This window comes from Amblyomma maculatum, chromosome 3, assembly GCF_055883805.1.
Source record: "Amblyomma maculatum isolate TAMU_Amacu chromosome 3, ASM5588380v1, whole genome shotgun sequence".
In the NCBI taxonomy this organism is placed as follows: domain Eukaryota; kingdom Metazoa; phylum Arthropoda; class Arachnida; order Ixodida; family Ixodidae; genus Amblyomma; species Amblyomma maculatum.
In genome coordinates, this window is record NC_139346.1 from 136,804,365 (window position 1) to 136,822,102 (window position 17,738).

At 42.8% G+C, this 17,738-nt stretch overlaps 1 long non-coding RNA gene and 1 pseudogene across 1 annotated transcript; both read left to right on the forward strand.

Annotated features, from left to right (window-relative positions):
* The first annotated feature begins 595 nt into the window (after window positions 1-595).
* On the forward strand, window positions 596-5,713 carry LOC146196163 (uncharacterized). Its single transcript, XR_014706087.1, has 3 exons — window positions 596-745; window positions 4,214-4,262; window positions 5,484-5,713. It is a non-coding gene; the product is annotated as an uncharacterized LOC146196163 (long non-coding RNA).
* Window positions 5,714-12,618: 6,905 nt separating this feature from the next.
* LOC146196164 (uncharacterized) lies at window positions 12,619-16,171 on the forward strand (annotated as a pseudogene).
* The last annotated feature ends 1,567 nt before the right edge of the window (window positions 16,172-17,738 follow it).

Consider the following 17,738-nt stretch of genomic DNA (forward strand, 5'->3'; position numbering starts at 1 on the left):
GTCAGCGCAGCGTGGACGGCCACGTGCATGATAGATGGAAAATGCGTGCATTCAAAACACTGCAAAACAACTCAAACAAATCAAAGACATGCTTCCGATAACCGCCGCATATATAACAGTTATATGGTTAACTATATAGCACGCGAAACAAAATACAAATTATGGCAGGGCTCCGAGCACGAAACAATAGGAGTAGGATACATTGTTCAATAGGATTGTACTTTTTGCCGTGCTGGAGATTTGTTACTTACACTTGCAGCACGTTATCGCGGAAGTTAACCTAACTTCTGGTGCATAGAATACAATGAACAGTAGAGATAGGTGCAGAAAACTGCTACACACGTTAATAATAAAAAAAAAGTAGTGTTCTGCGTGAAAGCCACAAAAATATGACTTGGTTGAAAACATGGCCTTTATTACGTTGCGGCTAAGAAAGTAATAACTGACAAAGAGCAGGGTTACTACAATGCTCAAACCGGTTTTAGGTTTAGGTTATAGCTTGTGGGCGTACGGCATTGAAACAGGACAAATGTGAATAGAAAGTGAACAAATAGCAGGCTGACGTATTGCAGTGACAAAAAGGCCCTTTCTTCTAAGCGTTCGGCGGTAGTATATATATGCCACGCTTAGGCATCGAGAAACTACACTTCACCAGAACTGCGATAGAACGGTGTTCGCAGACGTTTTGAAGAATAATGAAAACCATCCACCTGCTTCTTGTTCTAGGCCTCGTAATGGCCGCTGCGTGAGTACACTATTTCTAATAATCTGGGGGTAAAATGAATTTTTTGCTTTAGCTCTGAACAGAACGAACAGAAGAAAAGAACTTATGCAAATTTGAAATTTTTGAGTGAATGAATAATGCAACTGAGGTAAATGAAGTGATTCTAGCCTTAAAGTTGGGCATCTAAGCATGATTCTTGATTATTGTTATTATCTCAGCCTCATGCATTACAAGACTCTTTTTTGTTAGAAGTTACTCGGTTACCTTAATCAGCCATAAAATATGTATCCTTTAGCATCACATGGTCAGGCCATGCCCATTTCTTCTTTTTAATTTCAGCAAGAATGCGAACTTACATCCGTTTTCTAAACCAGTCTGCTCTCGTCCTCTCCCTCTGCGCTACGCCAGTCATTTATATAGAAGGTTTTTTAATGAGTCAAGCCTGTCGTTCTGTTGCTCAGAGGGCAGCTTCAGGAGTGCACGCCCAAGTAGGCAAAAATAACGCGATCAGAGATCCTTGCCTTTTTAAGCGTAATACAGGTACCCCAGAATGGGGCCATTGGGATCCAAGTGCATAGTCAATATATAGTTGGACTGCCCTGAACCTAGCTCAATCCGCTAGAGTTAGGTTTCGATACATTTGTGTATTTTATGCGAGCATCGAAAGTCGTGCACTTGATGTGAATACTAATAGCATGCATCAATTGGATCCTGTTCTCTTCAAAGATACTGCTAGGTAAATGCTCTGACCTGAGAGAATTGTTTCGATGGACTCCAGTTCCCATCGATTCTTCTCCTTAATGCACAATTGTGGTCCAGGTCAGCTTTTATTCTGGCTGTTTTCCCCAGAAGTCATCGAGTTATTTTTGCAGAGACTGAACTGGCATTGTATTGCATTTTCTGTGTGAATGAAATCGATAACCCTCCGTCTTACTCGTTTTAAATTTCGCAGAATTAAATGGACCAAAGTGCAAGGGTAAAATAATGCAGGCACCAAATAACGAATTCAGAGTAGAATCGTAGTTTTGAGGACTGAGGCACATGCATGAATTTTAGTGCATCCGGCACCTTTAGCCAATCTCATGAGCTTTATGGGCTCGGGGTAAGAAATCTTATTTAGGCTTATTTTTTACCTATATTCAGAATTAAAATTTTGAAAAAGATGTTTTCTAAAAAATAAAAATTTCCTCTTTATAAATTTATACCTCGACTAAAGTGTGATGAGGCGAAAGCCTTTTCTTTTTCGCGGTGGTCCGTAGCCCTCAATTATGGCACCTCTCTCTCTCTCTCTCTCTCTGTTTCCTCTTTCACTCCTACCTTTATTCTTTTCCTTATGGTTTGGTTTAGATGTCCGCGCAGAATTGTGGCAGGTACTGCGCCTTTCCTTTCCTGCAAACTAATTATTAAACGCCGATGATGCCGGTTGTATTCGGTCTGCTTCTATATACTGCGTGGTGCGGCGCTAGAGGTAGCGTTATACGAAAGGCGCGCCCACACTCCTGGATCGGGTGCTCGGTGGGGTCATCTCGTGACCTCATGATCGGTTGTGGCGTCATTATGAGGTCAGTTTTGGTTTTTAGACATCGCCGATGGCGTCACCATAGTGATTATATCATAGTCACAGTCACCTCCATGATTACCCATGAATAATTACTACTAGTTTGTGAGCAGTTAGATATTATTACTAGTTAGTGACTTGTTAGTCATTAGTACTGGTTAGCGATTATAGTTAGTCATTAGCCATATCTATTACTAGTACTAGTCAAAGGGTAAAATGGTCATAGCTGGATGGACCGAGTCACGGCCGCGGAAAAAGAGAACAAAACATCTTTATTTTATTGCGGCAGTGGGGGGAACCTTCAGCCCAAGGCCCTGTTGGCTGAGGCTGCAGTAACTGCTCGGCGAGCCAACCAGCGCTCCGGGTAGGGGTCTTGCAAGGCGGCTTCCTAACCTTTTATGCAGAAGAGGAGTAGAGCGTTTCCCACTCACCGCAATGAGGCAAACAGGGGAATAAAAAGAGAGATACCAGATGTTTAGGAAAGAAGGTTGAAAGAAAGGTATTAGTTTGTAGGCGCCGGTAAGTTGCTGCCTCTTGGGTAGACAGGGTAACAGAAGGGAGTGGTTGTGTACGACGAGACAGCCTGTAGTGTTCACGCAGTTCTCGGGGAGGAATACGCGCCATCCAGGAGAGGGGAGGCTCGGGGAAATAGTGCGCGAGCGTGTTGATGGGCAGCTCATTTGCGGGCATCGATTAGTGTCCCGGAATCCAGATCACACTGATCATGTTCGGAGGGTTAGCGAGAAGGCCAGTATGAGCATTCAAGGCACAATCTCGTGGTATCCCGCGGAATCTTGCGAACAAGTGTGACACTTTTCGTGGCCGGATGGACAGGGTCATGACCATGAGTATGAGCCATTAAAGGATTTCGTTTTAAAAGAAAATAACACTGAGCTAAGGTGAAGACCCACTGGCTCATTGTCGCCTGTGGGAAATCAATATGCGAGTGAAATATCGAGCAACACAGATGGGGACAAGAATTGCTCACTTTGCGCAAAAGTGGTGATATAGATGCAAATACAGTATCGTTTGAAGAATTAACCGAAGTAACCGAAGAAAGTCCAGTGCATCATGACAATGAAAAGTATTGTCGGTCTCGGAGGTGGGGGGGGTGTGTCCTTTAAGTTGCTTTAAGTTAGGTCTGGACTGTGCGCTCGTGGTATCAGTGTCTTGCTTCAATGATAAGAGTTTCTTTTAGAATAAGTGTCATATACGGAGTTAACTGAGGATAATCAGAAAAACTTCGCAGAAATCAGCGTTGTCCATCACTCGTCTTTGGTAGTTGGCTGAGTCTGACTCATGTTGTGGCTGCAGCATCTACAACCCCATATTGCAGAAATTCTCCAGAGTAAGCGAAGAGAAAATGAGTTATTGTTTGATGTGATTCTTCTGCAACATTAAATTTTCAAAGGAGACCCACAATACTGATTTAGTTTTGCACAAATAAAAGGGTGTAATGTGGTCGATCAGTAGTGTGGCGCCAGTAGGCCTGGTTTGTAAAATAACAATGAGCAAAACACTGCTCCTACCATTCAGACTGCTAAGTTTAAATCTCTACAACATTCCAAAGAATGTAACAATCGCACTGTCGATCTCATCAAAAGACCTCTGAAAATTTTGGAGGTCAGTAAAATGCCATGATAAAAGGACATTTTATGTCCTGCAATTATAAAATGTTTTTTCGATTTTAAATTCCTTGAGATTGTCTGCCCTCATTTCATTTTGGTGGACTGATATTTATGCGCTAATCACTAAACCGGAAGCGTTTCCGGCAGCAGGTTTTATCTCTACCAATTCCTAACACAGGAGCAGTCCTATGTCGAGAGCACTTACGAATTGCGGTGAAATACGATTTGTTTTTCAGAGTATTGTCAGTAGCAATGGCTGTGTGCATTCAGAACAGAAGCACTAAAAACTCTTCTCCATTTCAGTGCAAATAGCTGGGGCCCTGAATACAGTGAGCACCAGTGCGTGAATAACGTAAGCATATTTTATGTAATACGATGGGATGAAAAATCTTGCCTTCTAATTCTAGCTGTGTAAAACAGCCTTTGTATACATCTTTTGTGCCTCATCAGCCAAGTACCTTGAGTTAACGGCCCTAGTTCACTGTAGTCATGCTAAAAGCACAGTGAAATGCAATTAGTGTTAAATATATCATAAGGCACACAGCGCTTAGTTGCGCTCTTTCTGATTCTGTACTGACAGGGCTTGAAGAAAATTTCAGTGTTTGAATTAAAAAGAGAGAGCTGGGAGACATCAAAATTACAACTTTAATATAAAACTTCTTGCTACGCAAACGCGCCTCGAAAGACGATGCGAAGGAATGGCAATTTAAAAATGCTCACCTGCAATTTAGACTTTCGCCTCTAATAGGTAATTAAGAGTGGTTTTCAGCATAAATAACACATGCTTAGAAAACTCAACCTAGAACATTAGGACAAGTTTAAAAGAAGCCAATATTGTTTCAAAACTCTGTAACTCTTTTTCTTCCGACATCCATCAAAAACATTCTGAAAGCATGCACTATGCAGTGATGCATGTCTTTCTTAGCAATATGAAGGAAATTGTTTATCAGTTCTGACAATTCTTTTCTTTATAACTGTTATGAAAGAAATACTGCAATACCTTCCCTTGATGCTATCATCCTTAAAGGGCAAATGTTTAGGAGAAGTTGTTAAATACAGAAGAAATAGCGGAATGTTTACTGCAATTCACGTTTCAGAAATGTCAAAATTCTGAACAAACGCGTTTTGTAGAAATGTCAGAAGGACCACTTTTACTCCGCGAAACGTTGTAGTGGCTAGCCGTTGCACATATATTTATTGGAATTTGAACGGTATGGAATACCACCAATGGGAATAGGTTACCCGAATAGGGCAGAGTTATGTTAGAGAAAATTATACATCAGAATAATAGCTTACCGTTTAGTACAAGTACACTTTACGATTTCAGTTTCTGCTTACCATTCGCAAGAGAGAAGCACAGTATTGCCAACATGCCTTGCACCGCAGCGGAATCTTCGATTGAATTCAGATTGAAGGCAGCTCGATATTCAATTGGAAGATGTGTTTACCAAGCACAAAATTAGATTTGAAATTTCTCAGAAGTGCTAATTAGACTACGTGGAATTAATCAACCCCTGAACCAGGTGAGGCTTTCTTCAGACAATATTAAGAATAAAATCGTTTCGTTTTTCAGTGTCGTCCGGATGCCTGCCCAAGCGGATGTAGTGGAGGGTGCCTGTGCTACCGGAGATTCGACTATCCCAACCATGGCTACTGCTTGAACCCATCGAGAAAAATTCCGGATCACTTCCGTAACCTTGGCAAACGCCAAGGTTAAATTTGAAAGAAAAAGCACCAGCATGTTTTTTGCTTCTAAATTTGAAACCAGGTTGGAGGAATAAATACATTCAAAGTTTCGGAGTATGTTCGAGGCTACTGATTCAAAAAAGCAGAGTGGCTAACTTGTACGTGAGGCTACGCAATGTTCCACGAATGATACATGAAGCGCAACAGTTAGTTTTCTTATTTTGTTCGTTTGGAATTAGAACTTGGGGGGCCGGCGTCACCTCAGATACGCAGGTACTTGATCGATCGACTTCCTGTCGGCGTGGGGACAGTCGGAGGGTGGCAAATATCACTGTCGAGTTATTCTACGCGAAGGGCATCATGAAAAATACTTAAATGAAAAAAAGAATAAAATAAAATTTCAACGCAGCTATTGAAGCGTTTTTGCTATATATTGAAACAAAAACGTTAAAGATGATTATACACATGTATGGGTACTTACAATGATCTTCATATTTCTCACGTCACAAAGATAATTTCTCTTCTTTTAAAAAATGACTTTAGTGAGACATACTTAGCCTAACGCTGGCTAACGAAGAGGGTTCTAATATTTTGAGGAAAACGCAGAGGGCTATGGAACGAAAATTGGTAGGGGTAACAATAAGAGACACGAAGCGTGCAGAGTGGGTCAGAGAAATAACTCAAGTTACCGACATTCTAGTGGAAATTAAGAAGAAGAAATGGCCATGGGCAGGACAAGTAGTGCGAACAGAGGATAACCAATGGTCGCTTAGGGTAACAAACTGGATTCCAAGGGAAGGAAAGCGTAGCAGGGGGCGTCAGAAAGTTAGGTGGGCGGATGAGGTTAAGAAGTTCGCAGGGGTCAAGTGGATGCAGCTAGCACAGAACCGGGTTAATCGGAGAAATATGGGAGAGGCCTTCGCCCTGCAGTGGGTATAGTCAGGATGATGATGATGATGATGAAATATTGACACGTGCATTAGAGGTAGAACAAGGAGCATAATCGGTAGAACCCTGCGTTTCCGGTTCAGCTCTCTCGGTGTTCGTTCAGCGGTTGCAGTAGTTCTTTACTGTAACAACTTTTACACATCTGGTGGAGGTTCTGGGCGTCGATCCCAGTACCTCTAAACTAACTATCTCGTGTGTTTCGCGGTGGACTACAGTCCTTTATTCTGCGGCGTGGAGTCTTCTACAAGTGCAACTTTGACAGTAACAAGAAGACGTTTCTGCTTGTTGTACCATACTAGTTACGCTCCGAAGTCTTGAGCGCTTGTTACGATGAACCATCTGCCGGCCACTTGGGGGTCAGTCGCACAAAGGCAAAGATTCGGCAGAGGTATTACTGGCCCAGTTTACGGCCGTCGATGCGTAAATACGTAACAACATGCCGCGATTTCCAGCGGCGCAAATCTCCTCTTCTGAAACCAGCCGGATTTTTGCAGCCCGTAGCACCCCTAAAACCCTTTTTGAGCAGATTTGCATAAACCTCCTTGGCCCTTTTCCGCAGTCGTCAATGGGCAAACGGTGGCTTGTGGTCGCGACACATTACATGAATCCCTTCCAATGCTCTTTTTCGCCTCTACTTCCGGTTGCGTGACATCACATCCTTGACGTCACCCTAACTGACTGCCTTAATTAAATACTGTAGTCTTTGGTACTTTCACATTGAGCGCCATTCCCTTCCTATGCCCTTTTTCGGCTCTACTTCCGGTTGCGTGACGTCACATCCTTGACGTCACCCTTATTGACTGATTTAATTAACTATTTTAGTATTTGTTACATTCAAATGTGGCGCCAAGCCATTCGCTAATGAGACCATTCTCGCCTTTACTTTTGTATTTTTTGCCTCTAAATTATTACTTATTTAACCTATTGGCCTATTTATTTTTTCGCACACAACATTACACCACTCATTAACCTCTACGACTTCTCAATTACTCACAACTGCTGCAGACACAATTTTGCTTGATTTGCCTCTAATTATTTATTTAATTACCTTATTGGCCTAAAAAAAAATTTCGGACACAACATTAAATCGCCCTCTATCGATTGACACCACTCAACTACTGCGACTTCTCAATACCCACAACTGCTGCGGACAACGTTAAAATTTTTCGCCTGTAATTAAATACCTAATTAACTTATTGCATAATTATCTTATGCACCAACATTACGTCAGCCTCACTCGATTGACACCAGTCATTAATCTCTTATTGATTGACACCAGTCATTAATTAATCTCCAGTCATTAATTAAGCTGCCGCCGAGGCAGGGATTCGATCCAGCATCTTTGGGAACAGTAGTCGAGCGCCGTAACCACTGTGCCATACCGGCTTTTTTTTTCCTTTATTGCATGAATTGGTACAAATACTTCAGTACACTGCGCCACACCGGCAGGGAAAGTCCCAAAGACTAAAATGGGTAAACAAGAAGTGAATTAATGTGAGGTAGATAATGTGACGTCACGCAACCGGAAGTGGAGTCGAAAAAGGGCATAGGAAGGGATTGGTGGGCAATTTGAAAATACCAAAGACTAAAATGGGCAAAGAAGAAGTGAATTAAGCAACTAGAAGCAACCAGAAGCAACCAACAGCCGCATCCGTGCTTTCGCATTACTCCAATGCAGTTTCTGCAGTGATCTTTAGTTTTTGTTTCTTACAGCAGCTCTTGCTCGATGGGACATGCTTTCTCTTCCAATTGAGACCTTATTCCCTGTCTATTTGAGTCACTCTATGCAATGCTTTTTAAAAACCTTAGAGTTCTTAAACTGTTACTAACTATCGGCAAACTCCAATGCAATGCGCTTGAAATGCTGAAGGTAAATTAATAAAAAATAATCAATAGCTAATGAACCGAAATACCACTTCAAGGAATGTTGATGGCACCATTTCGTCCCATCGTGGCGTCGTGTGAGCACGACGCTTTCTTTGAGAATCATTTTCAAATTTTATTGTGCTTTATAAGAGAAAATAGAGTGCAAGTTCGGGGTTTTCATTATGCAATATTTACTTTTCATTTCCCTATCACCACTTTTGAGGTTCCTGAAATACTATTGGTAGGTGATTAAGCTAAATCATTAAAATGTTGCCTACTAACGAGTAGTACATTTTTACGCCGGGTGGTGACTGAGGGTTCGGAGTACTGTAGCGGTTAGTTAGGCAAAATAATTCTCAAAGCAGTGGTTACACATGCATTGTCACGTCAGGAACGTATACTGTGAAATATATTTCGTGCAAGAGCAACGCCTGTACACGCTAAAATATTTAAAAACTGCAGGATAAGGTCGGTTACAGTGCCGTCAACTACGAAGGAGAAAATTATGGGGTAACGCTAGCAAACCTGGAGGGAGGTATGGAGATTAAAATACGAGCATAACTGTTTGGCGTTCTTATCAAGCATGCCGACAGTGCGCTGGCCATCTAACGCCGGAAAGACTATGTATACTAGGTTAAGCTAGCGAAGGAGCAGAGGATTGCTGGGAGTGAGGTGAATAGGCGGTATTAGGAAGACTTCGCTTACACGAGAGAATGGGAGCAGCTTGCTTAGCAAAGGGCTCTCTGGAGATAAACGTAAACGCTCTCGTTCTCCTGTGGAGAGGAAACCAGGGTTACCGCGGTAGTGATGTTAGAACGTACAGGTATACAGCGATAGATATGCCCGAGAATGGAAATCTAGAATCGACCTAATTTTGAAGAGAAGAAAGTAAATGTTTAGGAAACGCGGATACAATGGGTACTATGAGTTTTGGTTCCGCAACACGACGCGGAAGAATCAAATTCAAATTTATTTACTTCTGCCTGTAAAGATACAGAAGCGGAGGTGCAGAAAAAGCTGTTAGATGCAATTTGACAGAGCTGCTGTCCCTTCAGATTAGCAGCGCTTTCAGCAAGGCTTATAAAACAAAGACACTAGCGCGGCGTAATTAATTGATATAGAACTATAAATAGGTGCAGAAGAAAATGGAACAGCGCTATAAAAATTAAGATAACATCACAATGGGCAAATGGAGATGCAGCGAAAAGAAATAGGAGATAGAAAAGATTTTACATATATTTTAACGTACATAGCACGGAAAGAATTGTTTGACAAATTGAACAGGTCAAAATTATATTAGTCATACTGATGCAGGTGGAAAGGAATAGTGAATTTCAAGTGCTCTTTGCCTGAATCAACCCGATGGTAGTCACTCAGCATGCCTTGTAAAATAGTGTTTTCCTCAGTCATGAATATGACAAACTAAACGTAGTGCAGCTCCACTAATCTCAAGGAAGCATTAAAAATCAACCCGCTGTTAAAATGACGTATCTCCAGGATGCCTAGGATGTCTTGGTTTTTCTTTAGCGAGGGAGGGGAAGCGGCCTTAGGGCTGATATAAGACATTGTAGCAATTTGGACAAAAGGCTTGATGTGTTGCAGGAGAAGGAAATTAATGGGCCAACCTGCTCTAATCGGTTGTGTAACCAACGTAAACGAGGGTAGAAGGCTGGTGATTTATTCCTTGGAATATGTATGGGAACAGTCATAATACGCTTGATACCATAGGGTTGAGGGTCGCAGCGCCACGGACGGTTGCATGAAGGAGAAGGAGAAAAGGAGAAAAGTACATAAGCCAGCCGGTTGAGACGCGCAAGCTTTATAATGCATATATACGTTGCATATGAAAAAAAAAAAAATACAAGGATTAGCGTCGTCAGCCCCAAGTGCAACGCGATGGAACCGTGCCAAAAACATGATAAAAGTTTTTGTAGTCTACGGTAAAATTTGCTGCAATGGCCATTATTTTTGTACTTATGGAGTTTTGTGTACATCTCTTCTCTATTTCTCTAATCGTTTTCTGCGGTAACTACAAAAAAATGCTTTAGTTGCAACAGACGTTTTTGTTCCTACGACAGGTTGACCGGCAAAATGGCACAAAAATTCAGCCGTTGCGAGAAAAATGTTTATGTACAGTTTTCCGACTGGATAGAAAAACCAACTATTGGTTTAGAAATAACTGGTCAGTAATGAAGATGATGACTAGTACACGTGCGTCATCACAGAGCTCTTTAAATAAATTGACGTAAGTGAGTACAAAAACATAAACTATATTTCAAGATAGTTTCTGACAGCGACATTCAGTTATTGGGAAACAATAGGCACTGCAAAAAGATGTAGACTTAAAATAAAAACCTTTTGTTCTTCGCACAAAATATATGACTGGGCTTGAAATGAACACCAATGAATTGTTAGTAACAATGGCAACGGTCACAAAGGAGAGCGGTGTGGAAATTGTTTTCGAGTGTGATTGTGGTTATAACCTACAAGGCTTATGTGCTTTTTCAGGAGAAATATGCTGAAAGAAAAATGAATTATAGGTTTGCTGACGTCAAGAAATTGTGCTTAAGATTTCCTCGCTCAAGTTCATTCATCAACGCTATACCAGGTGTAGCGGCAAACATTATGAAAATGTTAAACAATGCGCGAATAATGAACGCGATTAATGCCGTCGCGGAGAAGTGGCGATTCCTGCTAACCCCGCTCGGAGAACCGGTAGTACTAGCGGGTTCAGATTGCGCGAGAGCGTTGCGTGATGCAGACTATCGCCGGTTGCCGGGCTGTGCTGGCACCGCCGAGAAGTCTACAAGGTCAGCGCACCGCAGTACCCTAAGCTGCGGTTATGGGACGCGCCATGAAACTCAAGAACGAAGCTACGAGCACATATATAAGTCCAGTCACGAAGTGCTGCCTCACCACTTTACTGCGGTGAGGCAGCACTGCCTGCACATACCTGTGCACGCAGTTTCATTTGCTGACCTTTCATTGCCCATCGGGCAGTCTCGACATGTTATGTTGAAAAAAATTCCAAGAACACTGTAGAATCTGCAATAGAGAAATGCGAAAGCCTGATTATTATTGCTGCACGCGGTACTTCGCGTGGCCCTTGTCGAACACAATCACCGTTGCCTTGAAAGCATCAAATTTCATCGGCGCGTTCTATAATTGCTTTAGAAGAAAGAAAAAAACGCTGTATCTGCCACTCGCGGAATCTCGCTGACACTTTGACACATCTCGTGGATACATCTCGCCAACGCGAGATTATTGCCATAAGCTTAGATGCTTTCGCCTCAATAAGTGGTTCACAGGAAGGCAAAGGCGCAGAATACGTCCCACTTGCTCCTGCAGACATCTTAAGTCGTTTTAAGGTACCTTCGAGTCCACGCGCCAACGAACTAATTTTCGAAATATGATGATATAAAGCTTCCGATTTAAAAAGTGATTATAAAAAAAAAACACTTCCGCCTTTCAAAATTCCTAATTAAAAGACAACATAAATATTTAAGTGCTTAAAAATTTGGGTCATCTTTTAACCTCGTCATTGTAAGCAAAAACAGTGCAAGATTTTGTCTACAACTTTACAACTAGCCCATTCACAGCAGTAAAGTTGGCAATGCACCTGCTCTGATGACTTGTCTGTGGTGAAGGCTGTACCCACTGTCTGTCCACTTGATCAAATCAAACTACAATTATGGCATGCAAAAGACGGCCTCCGCTCTGCGCATTCCTCGATCCTGATTGACTGATTGGCGACCGTTGCTTCGTTCCCTCCATCCGTCTACGTCTGACATTTTTCCTTCTTCCATTTTCCATCTCCATTTATGAAGATGGAAAGAAGGAGCGGAGAGAGCATTTTTTTGTATCTGAAATATACTACATGAAGAAAATAGATGCTTCTTCTTTAAAAATACAACGCGACTGCGGTAATGGCTCCCAACGGCGTCTCTCCTTGACGTTCCTCGTCCACGTGCATGAACTTATTTATTCCTTAAACCACGAAGCCCTTGATTTGGGTCTCTATCTTATAATTCGAACTCACCAACTTAGAGTCTCATAAGCTACCCCTTATGCGCAAGACCACACGGTGCATATATAAAGCAATGCTCAACGAAGCTCTAGGAACGTGCCTGCGTGAGCCAGGAACTGGTAGCCAGAATCAGGATTAAAGAGTTCAGGAGGAGTCGATTTCTCTCATCGTCTCATCTGAAATGAGAATCTTGACTTGGAAGTTCGAGGTAAAGCGGCCAGGTGGTGTCAGCTTGTAAAGGGATGTTACCTGCCTGCAAATCAGCGCCTGGCCCTGCCAGATGCTAACTGCCGCCTATAAGAGGAATGCCCGTGATTATTCGTTCACAGTCCGATATTGACATGATGATGCGGAATGCTATGGAGAACAGTACTTTTAAAACTATGCCGTTAAAATCTGTTTAATTGAAATTAATACAGCAGAGGCTGCCTCGAATCTCGGCTGCTGCCATAAGAGCACAGCAAAGAAGGGAGGAAGGTCGGAGCCGGAGAAGGTAGGAAGGAAAGAAGAGGTGCCGTAATTGACAATTCAGGCAGCGCGCTGATTGAGGAGTACTTTCCACCACCAGAGAACCGTTTCTGCAAAACAGCTTTCCCATAAAACAGCGGAAACTTTTGATCACTGCTGTCCTATATTACAAATCGATTCACTGGCGTGGGTCAGACTCTCATCCCTCTACACTGACCATGATGTCGTCCAAATTTCTGCAAATTGCTAGCCGCTCTACCACATCCTCCAGGGCGGTGGATATCAACAGCATGTGCTAACTGGTGGACATTTTATTGAGTGAGACTGAGTGCAGAAAGGGAAAAGCTTCAATGTTTTTTGGTGAGTTTCTGCCATCCTGTGGAATTTAGTGGCGTAAATATCTTCCAAAGAATACGTTGCAATTGACGAAGACAAAAGAAGGCGCACAAACCACCTTTGTCCTCGTTCTTTGTGACATATTTGTTTATGAATAACAGACTAACGAGTCCAAACACGAGTTCTACAGTAGTATCTACCACGACCATCACCGCACTTCTCATGAGCGATATATTGCTCGAAAAATTCCGGTTTATAAAGTTTACACGACAAGGTATGACCTTAACATCTGGTATTCGACTACGCCGGAGCGCAGTGATATCTAAACAATTCAAAATAACCAAAAGGATGTACAGGTTTTCCCTATGAATTTAATCCTAGCGCCAGCGGAAATAATCTGAGCGCATACTGATATAATCTAAGCGCCATGTAATTTAATTCGAATGCCAAGCATTTAACCATAGCGCCAGCATATTTAATCCAAGCGCCAACTCGAATAATGTCCGCGCCAACCAATTTAATCCGAGTGCCAACGCAATTAATACAAGCGCCAGCGAATTTAATTCGGGTGCCAACCAAGTTAATCCACATGTGAAAAATGAATGTGGTGGAGGGCTCCAAAGCATGAAACATGAATTCCAGAAATAAATAGAAATTTAGATCACATTCCAGACCACGCGACGAGTAAGCGAAGCGTTAGCTTATTGAATGACTTTCGTCAATATTATAAAAGTTAAAGTTAAATTGGTTCACAGGAAGGGAAAGGCGCAGTAACTGTCACACTTGCTCTGTGGACACCCGAACCGCGCCGTAAGGGAAGGGAGGAAGGTGGGAATGAAAGTGGAAAGAGAGAAAGAGGAGCCGTAGTGGAGGGCTACGGTGTAATTTCGACCACCTGGGGATCTTTAACGTGCGCTGACATCGCACAGCACACGACGCCACTTCGTTTCGCCTCCATCGAAACGCAGCCGCCGCGGTCGGGTTCGAACCCGGGAACTCCGGCACAGTAGTCGGGCGTCTTACCACTGCACCACCCCGGCGGGGCCAATATTATGACAAACGCACAATTTCGGCACTGAAATACTGAAGGGTCCCAGAGCTGTGGCGCACTGGCTCTATATTCCAAGAGGACAATTTATCCCAGAAATGTGCGCACTGCTGATTACAGAATATATACAGAATTAAAATGTCTTCGATGAAACACAATTATTTTATCACACAATTAAAAAACGTTTTAATCAACCGTATCTAATTTAGCTATATGTAATTTCATCAGCCAAACATTACACAGCCAATGCCAAAAAGTTCCAAAGCAGACGACAAGTTTTCCGCCTCCGTTTACTCGATGCCGAATTGTCGTCTGTTTTTGCGCTATGCTAGGAGAATGGATGAAAGCACAGACACGTGAATTCACTATTAGAAATAGGCGTACTTTCTTTTGCAAGAAACAGAAATGTTTTCTCAAGAGCATAAAACAAAAATTGCTAGAAACGCAGAAGACAAGAGATTTCAAAGCAGGCGGCAATCTTCGCGCCTCCGTTGTGTGGGCCGCGTTGTCGTCTGCATTTGCACGACGGAGTAGAGCCGGACGGTGGTGGTGCGTACTCGTATATTATAGGCAGGTGGTAGTCTACGTGTTTTCATTAATTTTGCATTAACTTTAACGCGCATTATTTTCTTCCATGGAAGCTGATGAGCAGTGCCCTGACATCCTAATCGGGCACCGAAAACGGGGACCGCCGTTCAAGCATCCAGGTGCACCAAAAAGAAAGAACAGCAAAGTCTCCGAGCATGACAGGGCCAGAATTCTCGAATTGTCGAGGCGTGGAGGAGATGTGAAAAAATTGGCAGACACGCTGGGCATCAATTTAAAGACGGCGAGATCCATTGCAGCGAGCGATAGAGAAGCGTTGAAGAAAGGCGGAACATCGAAGATATTCGGAAATGAGGTAGTAACGGCTCTAAAGAATATTGTGGATAACAACCCTGCTTTCACGCTAAAGCAAATAAAGCAAGCAGTGGAAGAAGAATTGCCGGGAATCGCCATCAGCACAAGTAGCATTGATCGCCTACTGGATTCGCACGGTTACGCTATGAAGTTGACTCAGAGGCCCATTGACCGCAACAGAGACGACGTGAAACGCAGCCGCAAAACATGCGCGCAATGGTTGCAGTGTGAAGGACCTCGCTTGTGCAGGTTTTACATCGATGAGACCAACTATACCATATGGTGTTCAAGGAGCTTCGGCCGTGCAGTGAAGGGACAGCCTGCGGTGCAGACGACGACTGGCACCAAAGGAGCAAACCTTAACATTCTCGCCTGCATGTCCGCAAATGGTGTCATTCATTGGACAGCCGTAGACAAGGTTCACTGGGTCGTTTTCAATTAATTTTTGAGCGACATATCAGCCCGTGTCGAAAGTGAAGAGCCTGGTTCTGAAGCGGTTTTTATTTTTGACAACGCTCCAGTTCACAGCCGTGCGGAACAGGCAAGCCTGGCCAGTCAGACGCACCCGATCAAGCGGCTGCCTCCATATAGTCCATTTTTCAACCCTATAGAGGAAGTCTTTTCGAAGTTCAAGTCGGAAGTCAAAGCTTTCCTCAGCGAGCGGAGAGACCTGGTGCTAATCACTCCTCCCGGAATGACTAAAAAGGACCATCGGCGCAGTTTGTTGCTAGACGCTGCCCGACACTCTATGCAGCAAATACAAAGGGTAGAGTGTGCTGCTTTTGACCGCCATAACTTTTCTTTTATACGGGCAGCTTTGCATGAAGACGATATGTAAAACGTTCTGAGTTATACTTAGACCTGCCTAATGTCTCCTAGAAAATAAAATTGCATTTCAGTCGGCTACTTCTGTGCTTGTACGTGCTTATAGTTTGTTGGCAACCTACGCTGCTAGGATTGCCGCCCAGGCAAATTAAGTACTGCTGCTAAGGTGACCATAGTGCGAAGCCAGTAGCTATTCCTGGTCTCAGTTGTAAGCTCCGCTGTACATAGTTTCATTCACTCTACCGTGTCGCGGCCAGACTGAAAGCAGGGGCGCGCTCTCTCTTTCCGTGGTAGCGTTACTCTAAGTCTTCACGCCGAAACCAACTGTGTGTTACACTAATCCTTTTCTGCTAGTGGTGTTAAATCATGATTAGAAACCCAAATACATTTCTGCACCAGTTGCAATTTCTAAAAACAGCCGGCTGTTGTGTGAAGACCGCACTTGCCATCAGCATGCAGATTCAGTGCATAAGACAACCCATGGTAAGCAGTGCTTAACCAAACAATTAGAAGATGACAGGTATATTTATTCACTTGCCATGCGTCTGAGCTAAAAGCTGCAAGAGACGTGTCACAAACCGCTTTTTTTTTTTTTTTTCAGCTGCACATATGGTTCTTGGCTGTTGCAAAAATATAAGAACAAAGCGAAATAGCGCATGCAGATGGGACGCATACTCGTCGCATGGTCTGGAATGTGATATCAATTACTATTTATTTCTCGAATTCATGTTTTGTGCTTTGGAGCCCTCTACCACATTGATTTTCCACATGTGGATTAAATTGGTTGGCACCCGGATTAAATTCGCTGGCGCTTGTATTAATTGCGTTGGCACTCGGATTAAATTGGTTGGCGCGGACATTATTCGAGTTGGCGCTTGGATTAAATATGCTGGCGCTATGATTAAATACTTGGCACTCGAATTATATTGCATGGCACTTCGATTATATCAGTCGGCGCTCAGATTATTTCCGCTGGCGCTAGGATTAAATTCAGAGGGAAAACCTGTAGTATATGCACCAAATTAAATATTGCGTTCCCACAGCCAACGTAATCGCAAAAAGAGTAACTTTGTTCACAACGTAACATTCAACAATTTGGATTCAAACAATATCCCCACCATTTGCTGGATTTAGCTTGATCCTAAGCACCAGTCCGCAACAGAAAGGCGGAATAGAAAATTGTGCCTTTCATTGAAAGAATCAAATGTAAACATTATTTCTTATTTTTGCTGAAATCTTGTACAGTCGTGACCAAACGTGGTATGCAACACTCAGCCAGAGACAGAACCCGGGAAAACTGAACGAAATGCCATCTAGCAACAGCTTAACGGACTGCGACATCGGTACATGCATGTTGACAAAATGAGGCACCGGCGCTATTGTCTCGATCTTAGCTGTTGCTAGATTGTGTCGGGGTGCAGTTTTCTAGAACTCCGCCACTGGCTGAGTGTTGTATACCACTTTTGCTCACGACTGTACATATTGCTTAAGTTTTAGCTCAGCGTGCCATTAATGTTAAACAATTAAATTTTTCATTGATGTTGTTTAGAGAAAGTTTCAGGAATAAAATTTGTCACGAAAGAAAATAATAGACTGTACTTGAAAACTTCAAGAACATATATTTTCTCACTTTCAGCAAACTTTCTGCGGTTTCAGGCTGCTGCAGTGAAAAAGAAGGAGCGGAAACAGGAATATTTAGAGAGTTAACTATGAATGGCATTTTA